Here is a 27,995-nt window from a genome sequence, read left to right on the forward strand (position 1 = left end):
GGTTTAATGGGGTGACAGAAACCCTTTAATCCTAACTTCTACAAACCTATGAATGCAGAATCAACCTAATCAAACTAATATGAAAAGTTGTTAGTCAAAAAATCTTCATCTACTTGCATATTATAAGGCTCCTTTCACACTAGCGTTCGGGTGTCCGCTCGTGCGCACCGTTTGAAGGGGCTCACGAGCGGTTCTGAACGCAGCCGTCCGGCCCCAATGCATTCTCAGTGGAGGCGGATCCGCTCAGAATGCATCCGCCTGCCAGCGCTCAGCCTCCGCTCCGCTCAGTGAGCGGACACCTGAACGCTGCTTGCAGCGTTCGGGTGTCCGCCTGGCCGTGCGGAGGCGAGCGGATCCGTCCAGACTTATAATGGAAGTCAATGGGGACGGATCCGCTTGAAGATGACACCATATGGCTCAATCTTCAAGCGGATCCGTTCCCCATTGACTTTCAATGTAAAGTCTGAACGGATCCGCTCAGACAACTTTCAGACTTAGAAAATTTTCTAAGTAATAATGCAGACGGATCCGTTCTGAACGGATGCAAACGTCTGCATTATCGGAGCGGATCCGTCTGATGAAACATCAGACGGATCCGCTCCGAACGCTAGTGTGAAAGTAGCCTTAGTTATACCAGCAAGAATTTGTCTTTATTTAGAAAACTATGATTTAAATCAAGCCTTACTGACTAGTGATTTAAATCAAATCCACCCTGATTTATTGTGAATGGTGTATCCAATTTTATCTATACAGAGGGGTTATCTTTCATTGTAATCCTGCATGAGATGATATTGAGATGACTACTCAGAAGCGATTTGCACAGAACAGGAAGTATCGACCTATTATTAGGCTTCGTGGCCACCACAGGATTTTTATTATTATTTTATTTTTTTAAACAAAATCACCAAAAAATCCAATAAAAAAAAATACATAATCCAACATCTTGACTTAAAGAGGACCTTTCACCTATTCTTACCCTATGAACTAACTATACAGACATGTGGAGCGGCGCCCGGGGATCTCACTGCACTTACTATTATCCCCGGGCGCCGCTCCGTTCTCCTGCTATGCCCTCCGGTATCTCCGTTCCCTAAGTTATGGTAGGCGGAGTCTGCCCTAGCGCTGGCCAATCGCATTGCAGAGCTCACAGCCTGGGAGAAAATAACCTCACAGGCTGTGAGCTCTGCGCTGCGATTGGCCAGCGCTAGGGCAGACTCCGCCTACCATAACTTAGGGACTGGTATCTACGCCTACTATAACTTAGTGAGCGGAGATACCGGAGGGCATAACGGGAGAACGGAGCGGCGCCCGGGGATAATAGTAAGTGCAGTGAGATCCCTGGGCACCGCTCTACATATCTGTATAGTTAGTTCATAGGGTAAGAATCGGTGAAAGGTCCTCTTTAAACAAGAGGTAAATTTTCCCATTCCCTCCAAAGGGGTTGTCCCGGACACAGGATAGGTGATAAGTATTTGATTGGTGAGGTTCTTACCCCACAGATCACCAGAACACGAGTCTCATGTCCATGTTTGAATGGAGCAGTGGTCAAGCACGCACACTTACGTTCTATACAAAGTCTATGTCGGTGAAGGAGACGGCTGAGTACTGTACAGCGGTCCCTCAAGTTACAATATTAGTTGGTTCCAGGACGACCATTGTATGTTGAAACCATTGTAAGTTGAGTAATCGGTTCCAAAGCCCCAAAATGTCATCCAAGATAAGAGAAAATGAAGATTTAAGAAAAATAAGCAGATAACTAAGACAGATAAAACAAGTCCTTACATATAATAGTCAGGAATATCAGCTAACTAGCAGCTAATACAGCTACCGTATTTTACCAGAGAAGTGACCTTGATTGGTTGGAAAGGGTTTTAAAATTAAGGAAAGGCCATTCAGACTCTCTTTAGGTCAAGATGGGTCATGTCAATCACACTGTTAAAAACAGTTGTCCGATATGGCTACATAAACCAATTGCAGATCCGGTCTAGACTTGCTCTTCAGATCGAGATGGGTCAAGTCTTCTCACTGGGACAACCTGTGTTGCTTTGCAGCATCTTAGTCTGAGGCATTGTACGTTGAGTCTTGGTCCAGGAAACACCACTGTATGTTGAAAATATTGCTTCCTGAGGCCATTGTATCTTGAGGGACCACTGTACTTGGCTATCCCCTGCAGTCCCATAAAGTCTGAATGAGCATTACGCATGCTTAATTTAATCAATCTGGTGATCTTTCGGAGTCCCAGTGGTCGGACCCTCACTGATCAGACACTTATTACCTATTCTGTGGGACAACCCGTTTGCCGTAGACACAGACATGGAGAAACTGTATGACCGACTGGTCTTAGTCCTGATTCGACCATGTTCCATGCACACAAGAATGCAAGAAACCTGAATAAGGGTACGTTCACACTAGTTTTCCGGTATTGAAATCAGTCATAGGGGCTCAATACCGGAGAAAAACGCTTCAGTTTTGTCCCCATTCATTGTCAATGAGGACAAAACGTAACTGAACAGAACGGAGTGCTCCGAAATGCATTCCATTCCGTTTTGTTGCGTTCCCATACCGGAGAGCAAACCGCAGCATGTTGTATTTTTCTTTCTGTCCTGGGATGCGGAGCAAGACATCATGACCCCCAATACAAGTCAATGGGGACGGATCCGTTTTCTCTGCCACAATCTGCCACAATAGAAAACAGATCCGTCCCCCATTGACTTTCCGTCCCGGCTATGTTAAATATAATACAACCGGATCCGTTCATAACAGATGCAGATTGTTGTATTATCAGTAACGGAAACGCTAGTGTGAAAGTAGCCTAACTAAGGCAGACACAAGAATCTACTGGTGCCGCTTTCACACTTGCGGCAGAATGATCCGGCAAGCAGTTCAGGCAAAACGTATGCCAACTGATGGCATTTGTAAGACTGATCAGGATCCTGATCAGTCTGAAAAATGCCTGATCAGTCAGAAAAAAGCATTTAAATGCTGGATCCGTCTTTCCGGTGTCATCCGGGGAAAAAAAAGGATCCGGCATTTATTTTTTTCACCTTTTTTTCGGTCTGCGCATGCGCAGTCCGGATCCGGCATTCCGGTATTTTAAATGCCAGATTCGGCACTAATACATTCCTATGGAAAAAAATGCCGGATCGGGCATTCAGGCAAGTCTTCAGTTTTTTTGGCCGGAGATAAAACGGTAGCATGCTGCGGTTTTATCTTTTACCTGATCAGTCAAAAAGACTGAACTGAAGACGTCCTGATGCATCCTGAACGGATTGCTCTCTATTCAGAATGCATGGGGATAAAACTGATCAGTTCTTTTCCGGTATTGAGCCCCTAGGACGGAACTCTATGCCGGAAAAGAAAAGCGCAAGTGTGAAAGTACCCTTATCAGATAAATCATATTGGGAAAAATCCATCCTTATGTCCCCCTTCTTCCAAGGATCTGCTAGGTTTCATACAGAATGGTGGGGGATCCCATCTAAACCAGCACACAAAATGTCAAGATCAAGCGAAGAGGTGGGATCAGTCTTCGTCGAATTGAATAAAAAGTACAGCAAGGGCCATGTGAATGGTCACTGGAGCCAAAAAAATGGTCCACGCTGCAATTTCTTCAATGTATGCAAGTACGTGCCTTATTCATTTTTGGGCTATTCAATATATTTTGTTGCTGTAATTCCTAATGGCAACTTCTCCCTGGAAGTATCATGGGCTATTCACCTGTTTTTGTTCTCCGATACAGCAACTTTAATTTGTCAACCATGACAGCCACAGGGCGTCAGAGGTTTGCTATAAGAGTCAAGTCACAGTCTTCTATGAGTACTGAGTAATAATTACCGATAACATTTTTTTTTAGTCCCTCTAGGGGACTTGAACACACACTGATACCATAGACTGCAAAAGTATACTATTCCAGTCTATGGGGATTCTCCATACTTTAAGTCATACCACAGGAAATTACTATGGCAGGCCTGGGAGGCTTCACAAGTCTTCAGCCTGCCATAACAATCCATCAAAGTCCCACAATTTCACCGCAGCGAGATGATCGGAGGGGTTAAAAGGAGCAGGGTTGGACTCATCTCCACTCCTAGTCATTGTGGCTGGTTGTTAGCTGTATTACATAGGCAGCCCCTGCCGCATATGTAGTGAGCAAGGCTACATAGAAACTATCGGTGTGGTAGCCTTGGACCCTTCTGAGGGACTAGGGCTACCACACGGAATGAACGGCTCCCCTGATCGCTGCTGGGACAGCAGTGCTTCCAGGGAATAGCCTCTTAGATGCTAGGTCATAATAGATCACGGCATCTAAGGGGTTACATTTCTGGGATCGGTGTTATAGCTAACCACAGACATTACTTCCTGGTGTCTGCTGTGTGAAACAGCAGGCAACCGGCAGCTCCTTAGTAGGTGCCATACTTAACAACCCTACTTCCACCAAATAATGTCGTACGGCAGCAGGGAAGTGATAAAAAAAAACTCCTATGATGACAGCATAAACGTCTGTACTGTAGGCCTCCATCGTGAAGCCTGTTGGGAGTAAAATTAAGTGGGTCATCCCACGAAAAATTTTCTAGATTTTTTTAAACCAGGACACAGATCTGAATATTTTTGTACTTGCACATAATTCTAAACGTAGTATAGCCAGTGAGCTATGCATTGAAATGTGTCTGTATAGCGCCACCTGCTGTTTGCTCTTTTTCTGAATGCTTTGTCCAGCTTCAGTAGAAAGGACAAGCCCTCGAGAAAGGACACGTTCCCTGAGCCGCCAGTTTGATATAAGTCTAGCACAGCAATTGGAGCAATGTATGTGGAGATCTCTGGATCCATGTGAGGTCCAGGGCTGGTTCTAGCTTTGCTAGGAAGAGATTGTCCTGTACTATATGATGTCTGATTTTCATTTTTTACATTAATCATGGGACAACCCCTTTAAAATGTTCAGCCATGTCATTTTGGAATGAGGAGGACACCGTAGACGTGTGATGTTTTTCTTCCATCCCTTCAATGGGAATGTGACTCCGCCGTCTGCTTCGGTGAATAACGAGGGCAGATAGCAGACCCATAACTCAAGAAATAGTCACCACGCCAATCGCACATGAATTCATTTTCCGCAGCGCAGTGACCTCCATATACACTCCATAGGAAAGTTCCATCGACTCCCAAGTGAATCCAAGGAATGGAGCTTTTTAGTTCCAATATAAACTAACTAAATAGAGTTTTCCACTGCAGCGAGTGTACCGGCTCAGGAGGAATGTGTGAAGAGGAAGACGCCTTGTTTTCATAGTAACTCATACCCAAGCGGCTCCACCGCGGAGAGTCTCCGTATCAGAAAATTGGTTTCGAAAGAATTTGGGTTATTATTATAGGAAGTGCATACACATGTCAACCATTTAGGGCTCATGCACACGACCGTATATATTGCGACCCGCAAAAAATACGGATGACGCTCGTGTGCATTCAGCATTTTGCGAAATGGAACAGCTTGGCCATAATAGAACAGTCCTATCCTTCTCCGTAATACGGACAATAATATGCATGAGCCCTTAGGGCCCACTTACACGACCGTCTTTTTCTTACCGCATCCGTTCAACATTTTTGAGGACAAGATGCAGTACTATTCATTCCTATGGGACCGCAAAAATCCACAGATAGCACACTGTGTGCTATCCGCTTCCGTATGTCCGAATAAAAGATAGAACCTGTCCTATACTTGTCCGCAAAGTGCGGTCCGTGGCCCCATTCAAGTCTACCGTCCTGCTGCAAAAATGTGGATTGCACATGGAATGTGGTTCGTATGCAATCTGTATTTTGCGGATCCGTGTCCGCAAACTTTAATTCCCTGTCATGTCACCTTTGAATCTTTATTAAAAATGATACTTTACGTTTTTTGCGGATCCGCAAAAAATGGAAGACGCACGGAAACATACCTTCCGTATTTTGTGAACATGTGGAACGGATGTCGGAAGTATCACGGAATAGACTTTGGAGATTTTTGCGCTAAATCATGACACCACTATGGGCGCGGCTGACGAACAGAAGACAAAGGGAACCTGCAGGAAATCCGGTGAGAAAGCAGGAACAATGGGGGAGATTTATCAAGACCGGCATTTTCTACACCAGTCTATGATACCCCCTGAGCTGCCGGAGGATGCGCCTATTTCTGGCAAGGTGCAGGCTATCGTCATAAATTAGGTGCATCTCCCGGCAGTTCATGCACCTTAACAGAAATCTATGTGAGCTTGGACCTGCCGTAGATTTCTGTCTTCACCGACGTCAGAAAACGGGCGTAAATCAAGAAAAATGTCCCAGGCCTGCTGGCCCCCCCTTTTCGAAAGTACGTATAAACGCCACTCGCGATTATATTTTGTCGTAATGGCGTTTAAAAAGTCACAAACATGCAGTAAGTAGGGCTAGCTAAGCTGAATGTAATGATACATTTCGCCAAGCGAAGGGAGCGGAGCCTAAGATGCGCCATTTTTCGCCAAAATTGTGAGACAATTGGTGTAAAAATCAGTGTCAAAGTAAGGCAACCTATAGCTGGTGTAGAGGTAGTTTTGGGCTAGCCTCTGGTAACACAGCGGGTTGGCGGAAGGACAGGGTGTGGCCAGTCTTGAGTTCAGGCCATCAATAAAAAAGTAACGCAAAACTGTTGATCTGGAACGCAAATCTGAAATACAATTTTTCATAAATTAACAAATTTGAACGGTGCGTTCCTCTCTTTTTCCTCCTAGAAATGTATTAATAAATAAAGTGACAGCTAGTTGGAGGTGTGTCTACACACTGAGACAGGGTCCAATCAGTGCTGCCAGGGTCAGATTGCGTTAGGAAACATCCTTTTAACAACAGCACAAGATTACAAGGTAATGGTAACAACCAGCCGTCAATTTACTCACAAATTTGCAATGGAGAGATCTAAGAAAAGATGCTTCAGATTAGGGGTGCACCGAAATGAAAATTCTGGTCCGAAACCGAAACCGAAAATTCAGGATGCCCTTGACCGAAACCGAAACTGCCTTTTTGCCCAAATACTTTTAAAATACTTTTTTTTTAATGATTTGCGCTGTTATGGAGAGGGGGATCTGTGGGTGGCTCTGTTATGGAGAGGGGGATCTGTGGGTGGCGCTGTTATGGAGAGAGGGATCTGTGGGTGGCGCTGTTATGGAGAGAGGGATCTGTGGGTGGCTCTGTTATAGAGAGGGGGATCTGTGGGTGGCTCTGTTATAGAGAGGGGGATCTGTGGGTGGCGCTGTTATGGAGAGGGGGATCTGTGGGTGGCGCTGTTATGGAGAGGGGGATCTGTGGGTGGCGCTGTTATGGAGAGGGGGATCTGTGGGTGGCGCTGTTATGGAGAGAGGGATCTGTGGGTGGCGCTGTTATGGAGAGGGGGATCTGTGGGTGGCTCTGTTATAGAGAGGGGGATCTGTGGGTGGCGCTGTTATGGAGAGGGGGATCTGTGGGTGGCGCTGTTATGGAGAGGGGGATCTGTGGGTGGCGCTGTTATGGAGAGGGGGATCTGTGGGTGGCGCTGTTATGGAGAGGGGGATCTGTGGGTGGCGCTGTTATGGAGAGGGGGATCTGTGGGTGGCGCTGTTATGGAGAGGGGGATCTGTGGGTGGCGCTGTTATGGAGAGGGGGATCTGTGGGTGGCGCTGTTATGGAGAGGGGGATCTGTGGGTGGCGCTGTTATGGAGAGGGGGATCTGTGGGTGGCGCTGTTATGGAGAGGGGGATCTGTGGGTGGCGCTGTTATGGAGAGGGGGATCTGTGGGTGGCGCTGTTATGGAGAGGGGGATCTGTGGGTGGCGCTGTTATGGAGAGGGGGATCTGTGGGTGGCGCTGTTATGGAGAGGGGGATCTGTGGGTGGCGCTGTTATGGAGAGGGGGATCTGTGGGTGGCGCTGTTATGGAGAGGGGGATCTGTGGGTGGCGCTGTTATGAAGAGGGGGATCTGTGGGTGGCGCTGTTATGGAGAGGGGGATCTGTGGGTGGCGCTGTTATGGAGAGGGGGATCTGTGGGTGGCTCTGTTATAGAGAGGGGGATCTGTGGGTGGCGCTGTTATGGAGAGGGGGATCTGTGGGTGGCGCTGTTATGGAGAGGGGGATCTGTGGGTGGCGCTGTTATGGAGAGGGGGATCTGTGGGTGGCGCTGTTATGGAGAGGGGGATCTGTGGGTGGCGCTGTTATGGAGAGGGGGATCTGTGGGTGGCGCTGCTATGGAGAGGGAGATCTGTGGGTGGCGCTGTTATGGAGAGGGGGATCTGTGGGTGGCTCTGTTATGGAGAGGGGGATCTGTGGGTGGCGCTGTTATGGAGAGGGGGATCTGTGGGTGGCTCTGTTATGGAGAGGGGGATCTTTTTGTGGCGCTGTTATGGAGAGGTGGATCTGTGGGTGGCGCTGTTATGGAGAGGGGTATCTGTGGGTGGCGCTGTTATGGAGAGGGGGATCTGTGGGTGGCGCTGTTATGGAGAGGGGGATCTGTGGGTGGCGCTGTTATGGAGAGGGGGATCTGTGGGTGGCGCTGTTATGGAGAGGGGGATCTGTGGGTGGCTCTGTTATAGAGAGGGGGATCTGTGGGTGGCTCTGTTATGGAGAGGGGGATCTGTGGGTGGCGCTGTTATGGAGAGGGGGATCTGTGGGTGGCTCTGTTATGGAGAGGGGGATCTGTGGGTGGCGCTGTTATGGAGAGGGGGATCTGTGGGTGGCGCTGTTATGGAGGGGGGGGATATGTGCACTGTTATGGGCATAACAGTGCACAGATCCCTTTCCCCATAACAGTGCACAGATCCCTTTCCCCATAACAGTGCACAGATCCCTTTCCCCATAACAGTGCACAGATCCCTTTCCCCATAACAGTGCACAGATCCCTTTCCCCATAACAGTGCACAGATCCCTTTCCCCATAACAGTGCACAGATCCCCCCTCCCCATAGCAGTGCACAGGATCCCCCCTCCCCATAGCAGTGCCATAGACCGATCCCCCTACCCATAACAGCCCCGGCCCTGCTGCTCACAGCATCACTCACTGCATCTTTATTTTACCTTACAATCGTGACGCTCCAGTAAGAACTCTGCAGGCAGAGCGGAGGGCGGCGTAACGTCACTTACTCACGTGACGCACCTGCTCCGCCCACTTTATGAATGAAGGAGGCGGAGCAGGCGCGTCACGTGAGTAAGTGACGTTACGCCGCCCTCCGCTCTGCCTGCAGAGTTCTTACTGGAGCGTCACAATTGTAAGGTAAAATAAAGATGCAGTAAACCGCCCGCCCGCAGATGGTGGGTGACAAATCCTACACCCCATATTTTCGGCCGATATGTAACAATATCGGCCGAAATCGATTAGGTACATTTTCGGCCGATATTTTCGGCTGCCGGAATTTCGGTGCACCCCTACTTCAGATTTATTAATGGAGTCGAGCGCCGTGCGGGAAGGAGAGCTTACCTTTCCATCCTGCCGGAAGCTCTGTTTCTCTACTACCCAATTAAAGGGGAGGGGGAGTGCACTGAGCACCGAGGGTAGCGGTGCTCAAAACCCTGCAGCCCGCCCCTTGGTGCTCCAACTGCCAACTCATATCTCGGGAATGCTGTAACCTACAAAGATAAATAAGGTATTGTTTTATTCAGCATGATCTACAGGCAATATGCCTGGTAAAAGACGGCTGACCATGCTGACAGAGGCTCTTTAAATAAATTCTGTAATTTCTTTTCTTTTTAAAAGCAACGACCAAATACGTTTGGACGGGTTCTAATTGGCTGCAATCTTCTCTTTCGGGAACATCTGCCAAACCCAAAATGAAAAAAAAAAAGCCTCCTAATGTAAAATGATTGTGGAACGTTCTGCCGGTTATCACGTTGCTGGTGTGGTTTATCTTAGTTTTTTTTTTTCTTCCTTTTTGTTTTTTTGAGAAAAATGTCCGTCTGCTACAATTGTTGTTGCCATTCGTGCTATGCCAAGTGAATCGGTTGTAGACCATGGCAGTTAAACTCCTAACTAGGTCTTGGCATGAAGGCTTGATATCTAATACCATGTATTTGAAATATTGGAAAACTTTATTTAGCTTTTAACGTGTTCCTTTCCAGACCATCGACCGGATAGAATCCTTACACGCCATGTGATAAAGAAGACTGCTGCAACCACTTATTGTCTGCCGCCATGATTAAACAAGCAGGGTTTAGTACAGACCACCAGGACTGGCTTATCATTCAAAATATATTCAGCAATTATTGTGGAAATTGATAAGAATGCCATATTTAAAGGGGAGCTCTCCCCTCTCCTGACATGTCTGTTTTAGTAACTACTTGCACCCCTCATGTAATTACATTGTGTGTTCCTTTATTATTTATGAATGAATTACTTTACTAGCAGTTTGCAGTGAAGGTCCAGCTGGGTGTTACCGTTTGGAAGTGTAACCCTGCACAATCTGACATTATCCAATCAGTGCTGCCAGTGTCAGACTTTGCAGGGGCAGGAAAGGCACAGTTCACGTGTATCCGAGAGACTAGTCCAAGGTCAGGGCAGGCAGCAATGGATCGATATGAAAGACAGGCTAAAGTCAAGACAGGCAGAAGAGGATCAGAGGTTCGGTACACAGGCAAACGGTCAGAATAGCACACCTTCACTGATAACTAGCAAACTAGGAAACCTATTGCTCAGGCACCTCTCCCTGGGGATGGGCATTACTAGTTGGCTGTAGGGTTGTTTCGAAACCCAAATTTTGATTCGGTTTCGATACCATAAAAAAGTATTGCGATACTCCATACCACGCAAAAAAAATTAAACGCCCAAAAAAAGCCGCGTGCATTCCGCATTTTATGGAATGTCCGGCCCATAATCGAACAGTCCTATCTAATTTTGGGGGGGACAAGGTGACTAAAAAAAAAAATGGCGAATCATGCGGTTTTTCTTTTACAGCGTTCACTGCATAGGAGATTTTTTTTATATTTTAATAGTTTGGACTTTTCGAACGTGGCAATGGTAATTTATTTATTGTTTATATATTTTATATGTAAAATTGGGAAAGGGGGTGATTTACACTTAATATTTTGCTGTTTTTTTTACTTCTTATTTAATAACTATTTCCCCCCCTTAGGGGCTAGAACCTGGGATCTTTTCATTCCTTGTCCTATTCACCCTGATAGAGATCTATTAGGGTGAATAGGATCTTACACTCTCCCTGCTGCCCTGTGCATAGTGCACACAGCAGCAGGGAGCTTACCATGGCAGCCAGGGCTTCAGTAGCGTCCTGGCTGCCATGGTAACCGATCGGAGCCCCAGGATTACACTGCCCTCCTCTTCTCCTCTTCGCTCCCATTAGTGGCAGCGGCAGCAGCACAAGGGGGAGGGAGAGACAGCTTCCTTCTTCCCTGTGCTGCTGAGGGAACATGGCCGCGCTGAGAGCAGCGCGATCTATTTTCTCTGATACTGGGCTGTGCAGTAGCACCGGCTAGTATCGATAAAAGGCAAATCCCTGTATCGTATCGATTGAGTATCGAAAATTCGATACCCGAAACAACCCTAGTTGGAAGTGTAACCAGGAACAGTCTGACATCATCCAATCAGTGCTGCCAGTGTCAGACTGTGCAGGGGCAGGAAAGGCAGAGTTCATGGGTATCCGAGAGACTAGTCCAAGGTCAGAGCAGGCAGAAATGGATCAATATGGAGACAAGCTAACGCCAGGACAGGCAGCATTGGGTCACAGCTGGTAATACATGCAGAGGTTTGGTACACGGGCAAATGATCATAATAGCACACCTTCACTGATTACTAGCAAACTAGGAAACCTATTGCTCAGGCACCTCTCCCAGGGGAAAAGTGCCTTAAAGGGAACCTGCCATCAACTTTATGCTGACCTCACCGAGGGCAGTATAACTTAGTGACAGAAATGCTGATCTCAGCGGTGTGTCACTCATGAGCTAAAAGTAAGTGGTTTTAGCTGGGCTGCAATAATCATTGCAGCCCAGGCCTGGAAAAGAGTTAAATCTACCTGAGAAGAGTCCTGGTTATTCCTAATCTCCTGCTCTCCCGCCCATCTGCTGATGATTGGCAGTTCTCTCCTAGAGAGAAAGGGAGAAAACTAGGTAGAAGACTGTCTACTGAATAACCAGGACTCTTCTCAGGTGGCCGGGACTCTTTTCCAGGCCCAGTCTGCAATGATTGTGATGTTGGTTCTCGGCAACCACTTAGGCCTCTTTCACACGAGCGTGACGGATTGGCTCCGGATGCGTTCAGGGTGCGTTCAGTGAAACTCGCACCATTTTGCGAGCAAGTTCAGTCAGTTTTGTCTGCAATTGCGTTGTTTTTTTCCGCGTGAGTGCAATGCGTTTTGATGCGTTTTTTACGCGCGTGATAAAAAACTGAAGGTTTACAAACATCTCCTAGCAACCATCAGTGAAAAACGAATCACATCCGTACTTGCTTCCGGATGCGATGTGTTTTTCACTGAAGCCCCATTCATTTCTCTGGGGCCAGGGCTGCGTGAAAAGTGCAGACTATAGAACATGCTGCGTTTTTCACGCAACGCTGAACTAATGCGTGAAAAAAACCGCTCATGTAGACAGACCCATTGAAATGAATGGGTCAGGATTCAGTGCGGGTGCTATGCGTTCACGTCATGCATATAGTACATGCCAATCTCAATCTCTTTCTAACAAAGCTAGAACCAGCCCTGTACCTCACATGGATCCAGAGATCGCCCCGTTCACTGCGCCAATTTCTCTGCTAGATTATCTTCAGACTGGCAGCTCGGGGAGCGTGTCCTTTCTGCTGCAGCTCTATCCTTGTAACTGCCACAGCTTCTAACAGAACATATCGCTGGTGGCAGTTGACTTAGGGCTCGTTCACACAACAGTTGCGTTTTTTTTTTTGCGTTACGCAAATTGCGGAAGCCGTCCGTGTGCCTTCCGCAATTTGTGGAACGGAACAGGAGGCCCATTAAAGAAATACCTATTCTTGTCCGCAAAATGGACAAGAATAGGAAAGGACTCATAATTTTTGCGGGGCCACGGAACGGAGCAACGGATGCGGACAGCACACAGAGTGCTCTCCGCATCTTTTGCGGACCCATTGAAATGAATGGTTCCGTATACGGACCGTATGCGAAACTGAGAAAACGGCCCATATACGGAACGCAAAATACGTTCGTGTGAACGAGCCCTTAAACTGAGCATGTTTGACCAGCTCAGTGAGACGGACAAAAAAAAATAAAGGGAAAGAACAATCAGCAGGTGGAGCTATACAGATACATTTTATTGAATAACTCAGTGGCTATACAAAATTTTTAAATTACATGCAATTACAAAAGTATTCAGATCCAGGTGCTGGTATGAAAAATTTTGAATATGTTTCATGACACAACACCTTTAACTACCCACAGATGTCCAGTCATTGGCTGATGAAAATACAGAATCGGTTTGCTGGCCCTTTAAAATCCTGGAGGTGTGCGCCCCCTATAAGACAGGGAATAAGGCCTAGCAGCCAAGCACAGACTGGCCTGTGGACTCCAGCGACCAACCCTGCAAGAAGAGGGCTGGCAAGGGCTGACCACTGGGCAACATCAGAAGGGTAAGTAATATGGCGCCCGCACCCACACAGATAGCAGGCAAGGAGCACCGCCATGACAACATCACCTGCTCTGTTCATTTTTCCATGTAATTTAGGGAGTTTTTTTTGTTTTAATACCCCGAAAGGCTATCTCCTACACATCCAAGAACAAGATTTTCTCAAGAGCTTGAAATTTGTATCCAGTCTCCAGAGAGAAAGAGAAATGCCGATGGAACAAAGCTTCGCTGAGCCCCAGAAATCTTCTGTCAAGAACACAATCCTTAGAAGCCGAATGTTAAAGCTCGCAGGAATTTAAAGTCCATGTATAAGTACAATGCATTAGTTGTTATTTTGTCTACTGTGACAGTTTTAGACGTTTAAGTTCAAGCAAGGAATTCAATTCGAAATCCAGTCTTTCAGTGGATTACATCTTAAAGGAAAACGAAGAAAATCAGATGCAGGTACAACTTGGCAGATCTCGACAAAATCACAGTCCACGCTCAAACGTTCCAGCAAGTTCCTCCAGTAGATTTCCAGATATTGGACCCTGCCTTGATTTATAATGTTGCTAACTTTTTGCACGGGATACGATGCCAGCTTTTGTCAGCTGTAAGAGCTGCCTAGGACATTCCATGTTCATTACCATGACTTTAAGAAGACCATACAAACTTCTTCAAGACCAAATGAGGCGGTTGGGTTTGATAGTGACTCATACAGTATAACAGTGTTCGGCATCTCGCAAGTGCTCGGCCTCAAGAGTTCTTATTTCTTAAGATGCCAGAGATTAATGTAAATGATACAGACGGCTATAACTGCAGCAAATCAATCACATATGCTCAGGGAAAGGTTATGCTACACCATGGCCTTAAGGGGGAAAAAAATTAGACGTTAACATTCTTTCAAACCTCAAGGCTCTTACTAGAACCTGGTCTGCCCACCACGGCAAAGATGCCCACAGGCATGAGATACTTTGCGATGGTATCAACTGATATCTATTGAGACATGGCTCGCTCCAGGAGTATGTGGGCCCTTCAGCAACAGTGTGTTCGTGGGCACCCTTGTCTACCCTACATGCACATGCAAGTGTAAAAAATGTTTGCCTGGACAGTCATGAGCTTCTGAAGCCGAGGTCGCCATGAAATATGCCCATGGGGCTCAGCTGCAGTACCAGCCAAGAACGGCCTTCAGTGCTTTCATTGTGCTGATCTGCTAGGATCCCCCAATGATCAAACATTGATGACCAGTTATAAGGAAAGGCCAATAAAGGGGTAGGTCCTTAATATCAAATTGGTAGAGGGGGCAGGAGTCCCGTTGATTAGCTGTTTGAGGAAACCATGCCCTCTTCATTTTTTTTTTCTTTTACATCTGTCTACTTCAGCAGAGAAGTTGAATTTCTACCGATCTGACACTGAGGACAGGCCATCGATATTTTGGTCCAGGAAAATCCGTTTCATCTTTGACTCCTGCAAACACCTCTTTAGCCATCGCCGAATTTAAATTGAAGAGTCTTCAAATAAGCCAAATATCTGGATGCAACGTCAGTTGCAAGTCAATCAAACAATGGAAGCCAAAATCGATATAAGGCTTATTTCACACTAGCGTTAAAACTATCCAGCAGGCTTAGAGAATCATTACAGATCACGTCTGCCTAAGTCTTTGTATTTCTGAAGTGTTTAGTATGGTTATAGCACCATCTAATGGTGTTAAGCTGTATTACACTTTGTTTTTCCTGTTACCAAGACTAATGCATTGTGGGTGGTGCAATGCATTGTGGGAGTGCAAAGCATTCTTGGAAAGAGAAGTCTCCAGGACAAGGTACAGAGCTGTCCTATGCATGTCTCCTTCTGAAAAACTCCAACATTCTTGTACAAGCATATCTAGTGAGAGATCTACCTTTGTTTCAGGGACATGATGTTATGCAGAGCTGTTCAGCTAGTTGTAATTGTTACTCAGGGAGTTGTTATTACTGTTTGCTAGCCATGCAATCTTATGTACAGGCAGCCATTTTACCATGTGCCTTCACTGATGACTGTAAATGTTAAAGTACATGCTATGCTATATACTTATACATGCTATTTGTATTCTTGTAGTTTTCCCCCACTTGTACAATCTATCACTCACGCGCATCGCGCAGAGAGTACAACCTGTTGACCCATAAACAAGTTAGACTACAAAGAACAGTCCTCTTATTTGGAAGACAGGAATGGTTTATGCTAAATATTTGACTGCACACTGTGTGAACGTGTGTGAAGACAGAACAGTAAAACAGATGATGGTCACCAGCGATAGTGGATCTGACTATACGGAGCCGCCATCACACACGCAGTCCTGCGTACAAGATTGCAGCTGCTGCCATACAGTCACAAGAAGTGAGAGTGCAGCCACCAGGAAGTGCAGCACGATCCAGACCATGCTTAAGTCAGTTTCTACATAGACTGAGTCTGCACAGAGACATTAAGCAGCCAGCAAACAGGCACACAATGTCCACTAATCGGGCATCATAATTCAGGACCAGGTCACCAGCAAGCTGCTCTAGCAAGTCCTCAATAAAAGAAATTGCTGCTCTCGCCAGTGCAGAAGCTGAGGCAGCAAAAGTAAGGTCTTCCTTCACCGCACAAGAGATGCAACTAAAGCTAAGGCAAGCAAATCAAGAAACAGAAAGAGCCTGCCTGCAAGTGTCAATGGAAAAGGTGAGAGTATGCCTGCAAGTGTCACTGGAAATACTTGCCGCAGAGCAAGAAGTGACAGCCGCAGTAGCCAAATGTCACGGTCCCTCCCATGACAGAGGTTAGAAGATCTGAGAGACTGGCTGCAAGTTAGTTTATCTGACAGCCTCTCTGTTTTCACTTGTTGCAGTGTTGTTATTAGTAATGACCACACCTCTTGTTTCAGGTGCAGCTTGTGGTCATTACTGCTCCTCTATTTAGTCTGGACTCGAACTTCATACCATGCGGTTGATATTATCTGCCTGGAGTTGGAAGAGCTGGTTTGTGGTCCTCATCCATTTTCTATTGAAGATAAGTGTACTTCTCTTTGTATTTTGTTGTCTCCATTTTCTTGTTGTTTACTAGGCCTCAGGGAGACGCTGGTTTGTTCATCTGGGAAGGAACCAGTAGTCTCAGACCCTGTCACTACTCCTAGGGATATTCATGGTTACTAGGGCCAAGGTTTACGGTGTATGAATATTCCCACCTTTAGGGTCTATTTATACTGACAGGAGTCAGGGCTAGGTTTAGGGTTTCCTAGGTGGATATCATTTACCTTTCCCTAGCCTTGTGGCCTAGTTCCTGGTCTTATCCTTCTGTTGTAATTCTGGTGTTCCTCCCCTCCCCTTACATTGTGACACCAAAGCAGAGTTCCTAGAAGCCATGGAGTTCCCGAATCCTAGAAACACAGCCAAGTATTCGGACCAGACCTAGATGAACAATATCCAGGACAGCGCGTCTCAGAATATGTCTATCAGCATCAAAAGACAGATGACAACTATGATCCAGTATATCAGCTAGCCTATACAGAGTGTCAAAAATCCTACTTTGGACTGCAGTACCTCGAGCAGGACGGTATGCGACAAAATCGATGCCAGCCACGACTGGGACTCCCTTCGCGTCAGAACGGTATTATACAGATTGCCCTAAGGCAGAAACCCCTAAAAGGTATGGTGATACACCACACACGCAGCATAACAACAACACACCGGGTAGTATTGATGCTAACCAGGCCGCCATGGACTTCGCTAAGTTCTTTGCTAAACGGGAGCTCATTACCAAAGGACTTATAAAGTTCACCGACCGACCATTTTTTTTGTTTGTTCATGGTAATGCAAACTGATCCGTTCTGATCGAATACAATCGTTTGCATTATAGGTGGGGATCAGTCTGTGCAGATACCAGACGGATCCGCACCTAACGCAGGTGTGGAAGTAGCCTTAGATCTTTCCTGTGTAGTGAGGAGTTAGATCTAACTGGTAAAGTGGCTTGGAAGCGAGTCTGCTGAACACGCCAAAAGAATCAGAGACATTAACATAAACTATCCTGGCAAAGGCCTAAAGATGGTGTGGGAAAGACTCGATGAGTGCTATGGGTCAATAGAAGCTATAGAAAATGCTTTATATAAGAGAATTGATAATTTTCCCAGAATCTGGGTTACCAGAAGCTCAGGGAACTTCGTGACTTGTTGATGGAGGTACAGGTTGTCAGGGAGGAGGAGATCTGCCAGGGCTAACATTCCTGGACACCGCCAGAGGTGTCAATCCAATTGTCCAAAAACTTCAAAACTATTTATTTCACCGTTGATGAGCTAGTAACTCCAAAAACAGCAACCCTGCACAATATGTCAAGATAATCAAACAATATGATCTTTATTATAACAACATTTGATAAAAATACTCTGTGATAAAAACAGAAAATGAATCCCTCCCCACACAATCAGGACAAAGAACCAATGAATAGTACTCAAAAGGGAATACAAGAGAGTGAAGACAATGCAAGGTCCAAAAATAAACAATAATACAGACCGCAGTAGCACCCATGAGCCAGAGACTGTTGATGAGCTGCAATACCAGGCACAACCAGACTTTCTCTGGTCTGGGGAATGAGTTAATTTAAAAGGATTGTCCAGTTTAACAGGCAACAGCCCCAAGTGTTCCCCATTAAAAAATAAACCTACTCACCTATCCGCTATGTGCCATTCCCGGTTTCTTGCGGTTCCAGCTGAATGGTGAGAGTGTGAAGATTTTTTTTTTTAATGAGGCACACCTTCTGACCACTGGGTTTGCCGTCTCTGAGGACGGACACTCCCTTTAAAAGGGAGGATATACCTCCATTTTGACCCAGGCAGCCCCCCTGACTTGAGCAGCGGAGCAGTTCATGCTCCGATGCTCTCCTTTGGCCAGCGCTAAATCTCGCAGGGCAAAGGCATTTTCAGGAGTTCCGGTGACGTCACCGGCACTGATGGGCGGGCTTTAGTGCTGCCCTAGCCAGTAAAACAGCTAGGGCAGCACTAAAGCGCGCCCATCAGACCCGGTGATGTCATCTAACACACCGAACTCACTGCGCGATCTAGTGCAGGGCAAGGGAGGGCATCGGAGCATGAGATGCTCTGATGCTAACATCAGGGGGGCTGCCCGGGTGAAAATATGGGTATGTCCGGGTTCAGAGCTGAACCCGGACAACCACTTTAAGGGTCTATTCACACGTCCGCAACTGTTTTGCGGTCCGCAAATTGCCGACACTATGATAGAAATGACTTTTCTTGTCCGTGGATTCGGACAAGAATAAGACATGTTCTATTTTTTTTGCGGGGCCGCGGAACGGAAGTGCATCTTTTACGGCCCCATTAAAAATTTATACGGAACAGATGCAGACTTTTGCAGAAGTGTGAATGGACCCCAAGAGTGTGATCTGGAGTCTGATTTTATTTAGAGGTTTGGTCTGGGGTTTAAATAAATTGGGGGTCTGGTATGGGGTCTATATTAATTTAAGGGTCTGCTCTAGGATCTGAATTTATTTACGGATCTGTTATGGGTTCTTTATTAATTAAAGAAAGGTTCGGTATAGGGTCTGAATTTATTTAGGGGGCTGGTCTGGGGTCTTAATCTATTTAGGAGTCTGGTTTGGGATCTAAATTTATTTTAGGGCCTGGGGTCTGAATTTTTGAGGGGCTTGGTCTGGGAACGAAATAAATTTAGGGGTCTTGTTATGGGGTCCATATTAATTTAAGGGTCTGCAATAGGGTATGAACTCGTTATGCTTTTCTTTTCCTATTTATGCTGACAGTGTAGGTCACATAAGGTAGTGGTAGGGCATCGCCACCCAAACAAAACGCCACATCGCTTTTTTTTTATCCACCTCCAACCAGGAGTCTAGCATTGGTGGTCTTATCCCAACTCTCCAGAAAAACCATTTACATGGGATGTTATCTGAAGAGCAAATTTTGAAGATATGAATGAACGCGACCTCAGTAAAAAGTTCTCATACCGCAAAATGGTTCAGTTCCCATCCTTGGAAAGGTCCAACTTCCAGCCTCAAAGCCTCATAGAAAATCCCTCAGAGAAGCAAGTTCTAAGCCTCAATTACAGTTCAGGAGATGTGTTTTCCCCTGGCAGCTGAATATACCAGCATCTTCCAGAAAATACTGATAACTAATAATTGGGTTTTCAATAAATGAACCCGATTTTGGAAGCAAAGGACGTTAACTGGATGGACTACGACCACCATCCTGTTGTTTCTGGCTTCCATGACCCATTTTGTTCTGGCTAGAGCATCCAGTCTCCTTTACATAGGCGGGTGTTGATGATCTGTGTGACCATCGAGCACGGTGCTGGGATTACACAGCCATCCGCAGGAGCCGAGCGCTCTCATTAAATCCACATTAAACGTGAATGCTTTGGAAAAGTGGGTGAATTAGTTACGAACGGCGACCAAAACCAATGGAATAAATAAAGCTAGTTGTGCAGTGTCCACGTTCTCGGTAAAGCAATCAACAAAACACAGGACAGGAAATTAAACTTCCAAAAATGTGGGTAGTCCAAGACAAACAACTGAGCAAATAACAAAATATTAACCCCCTTATGGACCAAACCTACCTTAGCATTAAAGGGTTTTCCCGAGACATTAATACTAATGATCTGTGCTTAGTGATGATGGGAGTCTGACTATCGGCACTTGTCACACCTATCTCCTCATAGATTGTAAGCTCTTCAGAGCAGGGCCATCATTCTTCTTGTTTTAATTGTTGACTTGTGTGTTCCTATGTTATTTATGACTTTGTACTGTTTGTACTGAGAAGAAAGAGATGCAAATGAGCTCTTAACGAGCTCCACCTCTAATGGCTCCAGATGTAAGGCAGCTATCCTATAAGTCAGTGTTCCACCCTTTAAACCAGTGTTTCCCAACCAGTGTGCCTCCAGCTGTTGCAAAACTACAACTCCCAACATGCCCGGCCAGCCTTTGGCTGTGCGGGCATGGTGGGAGTTGTAGTTTTGCAACAGCTGGAGGCACACTGGTTGGGAAACACTGGTTTAAACAGGCCTTGAGACATGACTCGGGTATTAAATAAGCCAGCATCTCATCTGCAGACAGCTGTTTGGGGGTGATTTCTCCTCATCAGTGCAGAACAGAGACTACTGGCTTACCTGGGTGAGAGGCCTAAGTCAGGAATTGGGGGGTACTGTCTCTTCCTGGGGAGAGAGTGCCGTAATTGGAATGAGGAGACTTATAGACCATACAATCTCCTCTGGAATTCTGGAAAGGAAGAGATGCAAATGAGCTCTAAACTAGCTCCGCCTCTGATGCCACCAGATGTAGGGTAGCTATACTATAAGTAAATGCTCGAACATTGACTTATAGGACCAACGGTCGAACATTGACTTATAGGATAGCTGCCTTACATCTGGAGGTATTGGAGGCAGAGCTTGTTAAGAGCTCATTTGCATCCCTGTCTTCCCAGAAATCCAGAGGAGCATGTATGGCTTATAAGCCTCCACACGCCAATTAAGGCGCTCTCTCCCCAAGGAGAGACCGTACCCCCCAAATTCTGTTTGTTACTTGAATTGTAAAGCACTGTGGAATATGTTGGCGCCATATAAATGATGATTATTATTATACTGACGTCCAATCCAGATCCATATTAGATTCTGGGTCCAACACCCCAACCCCCACCAACCAGCTGTTACAAACATCCGATGCCAGAATTCTGGCACCATGTTGTAGTCGACATTAATGCATCGCTGTGCCCCTTGAAGTGAATACTGCAGTAAGCAGTTGGCTGATCGTGGGGGAACGGGGTGTCGGACCCCCGCCGATCTAATATTGATGGCCTATCCTAAGGAAAGCCAATAAAATCTTTAATTCCTGGATAACTCTTATAAGGTTTCCTTTAGTGTGTACCCAGTCACAGCGCTATGCGTAAACTTGTGGTTATGACTGGTACTGCAGCTCACTGAGTGGGAGTTGTAGTGCCCGCTTAGTCTCTTCCATTTTTAGCAGAATCATGGATATGCCCGATACGGAGCTTCAACCCATTCCAGTGGATAGGAAACTGCCGCAGCACCAGGCGCGAGCTAACCGTATTTACAAGCTAGCAATCTAATTAAGGGGTGATGACATCAATTTATGATCTAGTGAAGGACTGGCACGCACTCGAGTGCCGCTCCTTCTTCGCTATATACTAGTGGGACGCCTTCCCTGGACACGAGCACCACATGCAAACCGCAGTGCCGACCCATCTTCTTCGATCACTTTATGATGGTGGGGTTATGGAGCTGAGCTGCAGTTCCTCTGCAAAAACGTGGATGCCTCCTGCCTCTTTTTGGGGGAGGGCGGCAATGAGGCATTTTTTGGCATTCTTATTTTAAGAAATTTGACACTGTTCACTGTGCAGTGTAAATAATACATTAGTGATGGCGCTATCCCATTAGCTGATTGGTGGAGGTCTGACACCGTGCACCCCTGCTGATCAGCTGTCCGGGTGTAGCTCCGGTACCAGAAGATAGCACCGAGGCTACAGAGCAACGTAAACTGTTAAGAGGAGGTAGCGCATTACTACAACCCATTGAAGACAAAGAGAGCAGTGCTGTAGTGAGGAGCATTGTGCGCTACACAGCTGACGGAGCTACAGCCAAACAGCTGATTGGTGGGGGTGCGGGGTGTCGGACTCCCACCGATCCTCAGGACAGGCCATCACTGGACAACCACTATAACCAAATGTGTATATATTTTATGTTTTATTACTTCGTCATTTAGTTTCCCATTTTCCGGATTAGTCCGAACAGAATTATTTTTTTTTTAAACAAAAGACGGATCCTTTATTTTGAGCATCTGTTGTGCTTATTTTGCATTCGTTTTAGCCATTTCCGTCTGAGTTTCATTATTTTTGATGGGGAAAAAGTCCTTTGGGATGCTCCAAATAAAGGATCCATTTTTGTTTTTTGTTTTTCGGACGGATCAGCAGAATGGAAAACTAAATGGCGATGTGAACCCGGCCTAAGAGCGATTTTTTTTTCCCCCATTAGGATTTATTTTTATAAACTTTATTTAACCTTAATTTACACTTTGTTTTAGACCCACTGGGGGACTAAACCTTGATGACATGTAATACTTAGTAATCCAGAGCATTACTGCCCAAGATAGACTAAGGGTGCATTCAGACGACCGTAAGTGTTTTGCGTTCTGCAAATTGCGGATCTGCAAAACACGGATAACGGCCATGCACGTTGCACATTTTGAGGACCGCAGATGGCCAGTGCCAAATAGAGAATGCCTATTCTTGTCCACGATTGCGGACAAGAATAGCACATGCTTTATATATTTGCGGGGCCGCGGAATGGAACAACGGATGCGGACAGCACACTGTGTACTGTCTGCATCTTTTGCGGCCCCATTGAAATAAATGGGTCCGCGCTGGTTCCGCTAAATTGCGTAACGGATGCGGACCAATTTATACGGTCGTGTGAATGAACCGAAGGCAATTTATTAGACTGCCTTAGATAGGCACTGGCACCCCACAATTGTGCTGCAGGGGTGCTGATGGGATGAACAGAGGGAGCCCCCTCCCTCTGTCTAATAGATAAGGGGCCAGGTTAATTGGTCAGGTTTGGCGTTACCGCTGATCCTGAGAGCTGCAATCCTATCCCAGCACCTGTCTGCCTCGGATATAACCGTCACTGGAATTTCCAGGCTCTGGATACTGATGACTGATCTTTAGGATAGGCTAACTGGCACTCCAGCTGTGGTGACACTACGACTCCCAGCATGCACCATTCATTTCTATGGAGTTCTGAGAACAGCCAAGCAAGTGTACATCTTGGGAGTCGTAGTTTTATTACAGCTGGAGTGCCGGAGGTTAGCCATCACAGGGATAGGTCATCAATATCAGATCGGTGGAGGTCTTTAACCCAGTCACCCCCCGATCAGCTGTTCACAGCAGTCGCCAGCACTAGCACAGAGAACGGATTCGGAAGTACAGCTCCGCCCACTGTGTAGCGACGGTGCGGGGTCCTGCAGCTCCGCGCCCAATCAGTTGACTTGTGGGGTTGTCAGATGTCAGTACCCCACTGATCTGGTATTGAACCCCTATCCTACATATAGGTCAATATCCCTTTAAAGGGGTTAAACGGACAATACGTCATGCACTCCCAGCGATTCCCATATAATGATCGTTCTGTTACTGGTATCCTATAATCTGTTGGCATAATTGCTACCTCTATTAATTAGACACTGCCTGAGACAATGACCAACTGAATGCAGACATCCTAAGACAAGAAAGAAGTGAAGAAATTACCATAATGGGGGAATATTATAAATCAGAAATTCAACTTGTTCTATTCTTTGGCGGAACTGACATACGAACATATGGAAACGGAATGCACACGGAGTAACTTCCGTTTTGTTTGCAGACCCATTGAAATGAATGGTTCCACATACGGTCCGCGAAAAAAACTGAATGAACACGGAAAGAAAATACGTACGTTCGAGGCCTAAGGGCTCATGCACAGGACCGTATGTGGAACCATTCACTTTAATGGGTCGGCAAAAGAATGGAAATTACTCCGTGTGCATTCTGTTTCCGTTTGTCCGTTCCACAAAAAATAGAACATGTCCTATTCTTGTCTGTTTTGTGGACGAGGATAGGACAAGTTCCATTTAAGAATTATTAAGGCCGCTGTGTTCTTGGGAACTTTCAATGGACCAGAAATGTTTTTGTGCTGTTTTCCAGATATTGGCCTCCACACAATCCTGTCTCTGAGCTCTACAGGCAGTTCTTTCCTCCTCATTGGTTTTTGCTCTGATATACATTGTCAGCTGTGAGACCTTATACAGACAGGGCTGTGTTTTTCCAAATTACCGTATGTCCAATCAACTGAATTTCGCACCGGTGACTCCAATCAAGGTGTAGAAACATATCAAAGATGATCAAGAGAAATGGGAGGCCCCAGAGCTAAATGTCAAGTATCCTAGTAAAGGGTCCGAGTACTGTACTTATGTCTATGCAAAATTAGTTTTTCCTTTTGAATAAAATTTGCAAAAACTTCTAAAATTATTTTTTTCTCAAGGGGGATTGAGTGCAGATTGATGAGGAAAAACCTAATTTTTTTTATTTTAGCACGAACCCGAAACATAAAACAAAATGTCAAAAAAGGGAAAGGGTCTGAAGAACTTCTAAATGAACTTCTAGCGATTATTTTAGGGCCTGGGGTCTGAATTTTTGAGGGGCTTGGTCTGGGAACGAAATAAATTTAGGGGTCTTGTTATGGGGTCCATATTAATTTAAGGGTCTGCAGTAGGGTATGAACTCGTTATGCTTTTCTTTTCCTATTTATGCTGACAGTGTAGGTCACATAAGGTAGTGGTAGGGCATCGCCACCCAAACAAAACGCCACATCGCTTTTTTTTTATCCACCTCCAACCAGGAGTCTAGCATTGGTGGTCTTATCCTAACTCTCCAGAAAAACCATTTACATGGGATGTTATCTGAAGAGCAAATTTTGAAGATATGAATGAACGCGACCTCAGTAAAAAGTTCTCATACCGCAAAATGGTTCAGTTCCCATCCTTGGAAAGGTCCAACTTCCAGCCTCAAAGCCTCATAGAAAATCACTCAGAGAAGCAAGTTCTAAGCCTCAATTACAGTTCAGGAGAAAATCTAAGAAACACAACTTCGCTTAGAGCATAAGAGATCACAGCCGGACATCATGTACCTGGACAAATATATCTAACAGAGATGACGCACCTCTTTCAACAGCCAAGGTTGTCATAAAGCTTCCAGAGACCATCTACTGATGATATTATTTGCATCTCCTTTCCTTACGGATACAAATGTGGATGCAAATGTGAACCATGAGGTGGTTCAGACGGCACAGCATAAATATTATAACCCATGGAACAGATATATATTTATGGAGGCACCATCACATTTTTCCCCATGAGATACAGAAAGATTCTATTGCTTTTCTAGATATTCAGCTATGGAAAAAAGATAATATGATTCAGACATCCCTACATCGTAAAGGTACCTCCACTAACAGTTTTTTGCAATGAGGGAGTTTTCATCCTATTTCACTAAAGAAGGGAATCAGAACACGGAGGAACTGTACGAGGGAATGAGGATTTTGAGAAAGAGGGTGCCATGTCTCAGAGGGTATACGGTCGTGTGCATGAGCCCTTATTGGAATGTTTGATTCCTGGGCACAGGAAGTGAGAAATGTACTTGGTAAACATTGGTCATTTCTGAAAACCGATCCGGATATTTCTGGATTTATTCCACATGCTCCAGCAATTACGTATAGACGTGGTCGCAATTTAAGCGATACCTTGGTTCAAAGCCATTTTGAGACTGATAAAAAAAAGAGACATGTCTGACCAATAGACAGACTGCTTCCTTTCGTTGCGGCCACTGTAAAGCTTGTCAATTCATCGTTAGAGGGTCTCCGTTCTCAGATTCTGGTGGACACAGGGTATACCATACCTGCTCTTTTGCTAACTGCAACACCGAGGGTGTGATATATCTATGTAAATGCACGTGCAATTTGATGTATGTAGGCAAAACGTGCCGCGCATTCAAGAGACGGATTCTGGAACATGTGGGAGATGTGAGAAACAAACCTATCTCCAGACATGTGACTGTGAAACATAATGGTGAGGCCTGGGACGATCAGGATATCTGGACACCATTTTGAAACAGAAAGAAGCTAGATGGACATATAGGCTGAACACCATTACCCCTTGTGGCCTTAATATTGATTTTGTGTGCTTTATTTAAATTATTACGTGTTTGGACTGGCCCGTCTGTTATTATTATTTGTATCTATGGGTGAGGTAGGGTGCTACTTAGAATTTTAATTTTGCACCTAATATTCATCTTTTTTTACCTCCCCATCCCCCGTCTGCTAAGCTGAAGAAGTGACAATGATATAAGGCAAAAAATACTAATTTTCAAAAGTCAAATAATCTTCTTGTAGTAATAGGGTATAGTGGCTGCTCATCTGTACAATTATTTTTATGCCCAATAGTTTCTCTGTCCTTTTTTCTGTATTATTAGTAATAGCTGCGATTTACTTCCTGTATTTGCGTTCCACCGCCGACTTCCGGGTATTTAGAGCGAAGCTGATTGCATGCTGACATGGACAGAGACCAGACTTTCCATCAAGATGGCCACCACTGCACCACCACTGCTCCTGTGCTGACCCAGACTGATCCCTTATCGTACCCTCTCCAGGCTTGGCATCTCATCTAGGATTTGGGGGAAGTATAGTCATATCCTCCCCTTTCTGCCATAACGATTGATAGGTTTATTGGCCTATCCTGCTGTTATTTAGATTTTATTGAAAGCCATACTTTGATTATCAGTATTTAAATGGTGTGTGGTAGAATTTTAAAAGGACGTGGAGGATACTGGAAAGTTACAAGACTCGCATACAAAGATCGAATCATTACAGATTTCTTCATACAAGTGCTTCTACAGACAATGCGATTCAAATAGAAGCCGGCAAATTCGAGTCCGATCACGTGACCCCTGACGCGAACTTCGTCATATCGACCTAGCTACGCGATACATCAGGTATCCACGTGGGACGCCAAGAGCCCAAGACCACAGCTGCCATACAGACAGATCGTATACCTCAGCCTATACTGGTAGGGTAAGTGTACTCCAGGCTACTGACAGTGCAGGACGCCGCACCGAGGCCTTGGAGCTCCATTTCCTACACAAGCAACCTGTATTCCTATGATATGATTTATTACCTATAATATACAAGGTTGAAATCTACGCTCTACGTTTGGGAAACATTATTAAAACATTGAAACTTTGGAGACATTATCAATAAGACGATACATTGTTTCTGTCACGGTGGACAGGATACGAGATACACAGAATACCACCAAACAAGCGTCTAGGCAAGAAACTGGGGATAAAGGTCACCTCCTGACAAATCCCTACCAGCTCTCCCTAGACTTCTATGCCCACGTTCAGACCCTGAAGGTGGGAATAAACGTGTCCCCGTGCCTAGGCTGAAGATTCCCTAAAATCCCTAAGATGGTGAAAGGGGGAAAGAGGCAGCCTGCTCCCTCAGACCTGGAGGGGGCAGGCGTCTCTTTAAGGCTACTTTCACACTTGCGTTCGGAGCGGATCCGTCTGATGTTTCATCAGACGGATCCGCTCCGATAATGCAGACGTTCGCATCCGTTCAGAACGGATGCGTCTGCATTAAAACTTAGAAAATTTTCTAAGTGTGAAAGTTGTCTGAGCGGATCCGTTCAGACTTTACATTGAAAGTCAATGGGGAACGGATCCGCTTGATGATTGAGCCATATAGTGTCATCTTCAAGCGGATCCGTCCCCATTGACTTACATTGTAAGTCTGGACGGATCCGCTCGCCTCCGCACGGCCAGGCGGACACCCGAACGCTGCAAGCAGCGTTCAGGTGTCCGCTCACTGAGCGGAGCGGAGGCTGAACGCTGGCAGGCGGATGCATT

The 27,995-nt window shown here is 45.7% G+C and overlaps 1 protein-coding gene and 1 long non-coding RNA gene across 2 annotated transcripts in view; one reads left to right on the forward strand and one right to left on the reverse strand.

Annotated features, from left to right (window-relative positions):
- Nucleotides 1–27,509, forward strand: LOC120996453. Its single transcript, XR_005777781.1, has 4 exons — nucleotides 1–11; nucleotides 16,419–16,427; nucleotides 22,091–22,099; nucleotides 27,347–27,509. It is a non-coding gene; the product is annotated as an uncharacterized LOC120996453 (long non-coding RNA).
- The window catches only part of TMEM135 (transmembrane protein 135), a 355,301-nt gene that overhangs the window by 312,989 nt on the left and 14,317 nt on the right, over nucleotides 1–27,995 (reverse strand). The window lies entirely within an intron of this gene.

The sequence above is a fragment of the Bufo bufo genome, chromosome 3 (assembly GCF_905171765.1).
Source record: "Bufo bufo chromosome 3, aBufBuf1.1, whole genome shotgun sequence".
Lineage (NCBI taxonomy): Eukaryota > Metazoa > Chordata > Amphibia > Anura > Bufonidae > Bufo > Bufo bufo.